Genomic DNA, 2,439 nt, shown 5'->3' with positions numbered 1-2,439 from the left:
CTTTTGTCACTCACACCAGATACTATCCCTTGAAAGAAGTTCTCCCCTGGTGCCCTCTCTTACTCAGTGAAATCTTCAGCCATGATTCACTTTCTTCCCTCCTCTCCAGTCACCTCACCTAGGTCACCAACTTGCCTTGCCATTGTACCCCTTCCTTTGCCACCTCCTCCACCAAGTTATGAAACCATGAACCATAATCAAATCAGTTCTGAAATTTTTTCTCAATGAAGTATTTTAATCTACTTCCCAATGATTCTACTCACCATCCTTTCCAGAATAAAGTACTCATTCCTAGCCACCATACCCTTATATGCTTTGTTTCTCCATTGGAATGTAAATTCCTTGAAGGCAATATCAGCTTTGACTTTTTGATTTATATTCCCCAGTGCTTAGTATAGTGCTTAGCACATAATAAATACTTAATGTGAAATTTAAAAAAAAAATTTCTCCCCATCAGACCAGGAGATTCAGGTTAGGCAATATGTTAACCATCTCTGTTGGACAACTGGTGTAAACACACTGAAAAATTGCAAGTGGAATTTCAGAATATTGGAGTTGGAAGGGATCTCAGATCTTATCTAGCCAAAATTATACCTATATAGCTATTCCCCCATTCCCAAGAAGTGATTTTTGTTCATTAAATATCTCCAAGTAATTGATACCTTACTGTGTTGTCAGGCAAACCATTCTATTTTGGAACACCTGGAATTATTAGGAAGTTTTTTTTCTTATATTAATCCAAAATCTGCCCCCTTCTCACATCTACCTGTTGGTTCTAGTTTTGCCTTCTGGAACTAAGCAGAAAACAAATCCAGTTCCTCTTCCACCTGACAAATCTTTAATTAAAGGTAGATATTAGTGTTTTTTTAATCCAGTGTTTAGCACAGTACCTGTGCTATAGTGGCCACTTAATACATGCTAGCTGACTGACTAACTAAAGGCATAATGATAGACCTTCAGAGCTGGAAGGGACTTTGGAAGTGAGCTAATCAAACTCATACATGAACCAAACTCTATATTTGAACAAAAATTCCTGAAAACTGGTCATTCTGTTTCTGCTTAAAGACTTCCAGAGATGAGGAACTCATTACTTCAAGAATAAGACAATCCAACTTTTGGATAGATTTGGTTATTTGAAAATTATTCCCTATGCTAAACCAATATCGATCTCTCAGAAACTTGTACTCATTGCATCTAGTGCTGCCTTCCAGCGCAAGCAGAAAATCTAATCCCTGATCCATATAATATCCTTTCAGGTAGGTATTTGAAGAAATCTCTTCTCATGGCTAAACATACCAAGTTGCTCCCCCACCCCCACTTCGGTGATTTGCATGTAGAATGATTTCTAGCACTTTGCTTTAGCAAATTAACTCAGTAAGTCTTCTTCTAGACATCATAACACCTACCTTCCTTTTTCAGGGAATGTGAGATCTGGGAAAAATTGCAGAAACTGTGTAGTCCAACTTGGATATAACAAAGATCTATTTCCTCTATATCCCCAACAAATGCTCATCCAACCTCTGCTTGCAAATCTCCAATAAAAGGGAATTCATGACCTCCCGATGCAGCCTATTTTACTTTTGCATAGTTCTGAGAGTAATTCTCCCCGCCTTATATCCAGCTGGAATCTACTCTGTAACACTTACCCATTAGTCTTAGTTATACTCTGCAGAGTACAATTCCAGATCCTCTCCTCACACATGGGTCAGAAAACAGAAATTATTTAATCCAAGTCCAAGAAGTATACACTCAGAGTTCGTTTCTGATTGTCGAGTTGGCCCATTATTTTGAAATTTATAGTGAAGTGTGCTATAAAGTGTGGAATTGAACAGCCAGGTCAGGTTTCCAGACCTGCCACTTGATTGTGGGATTCCTTTTGTCTTCCATCAGTGTTCATTTTGTGAGATTCTGGCTGCTGATTCTCCAGGAAAAGCAATCAGCAGTTCACATTGCATTTGGTTTTTGGGGGTCTTGGTGTGTGGCTCTGCGGTCAGTTCCTATGATTCTCTTCAGCCTCTATATACCCTACCAAATAGAAAGAAAGAAAGAAAGAAAGAAAGGAAGGAAGGAAGGAAGGAAGGAAGGAAGGAAGGAAGGAAGGAAGGAAGGAAGGAAGGAAGGAAGGAAGGAAGGAAGAAGGAAAGAAAGAGAAAGAAAAAGAAAGAAAAGAAACCAATATGAATTGAGTAATTATGATGACCTACAGATCTGGTTGAGAGCCAATCCTCTAAAACTGAACTCAATCTCTTATACCTTGCACAGCATATAAAGCGGTGGGCATTATAACATGACCCTCATCTTTAACCCATTCCATTTGACTTTCATAACAAGATATAATTTCCAAGACAAGTTTGTAGATTATTTAACATCGATTGAATATAAACTGACTGCTTCCTAATGACATTGTAGAGAGGCACCTTGATTTCATGTATGAAGTAT

The sequence above is a fragment of the Dromiciops gliroides genome, chromosome 5, assembly GCF_019393635.1.
Source record: "Dromiciops gliroides isolate mDroGli1 chromosome 5, mDroGli1.pri, whole genome shotgun sequence".
NCBI lineage: Eukaryota > Metazoa > Chordata > Mammalia > Microbiotheria > Microbiotheriidae > Dromiciops > Dromiciops gliroides.
The sequence above is the reverse complement of the archived record's forward strand: the minus strand, read 5'-3'. Positions refer to the sequence as shown.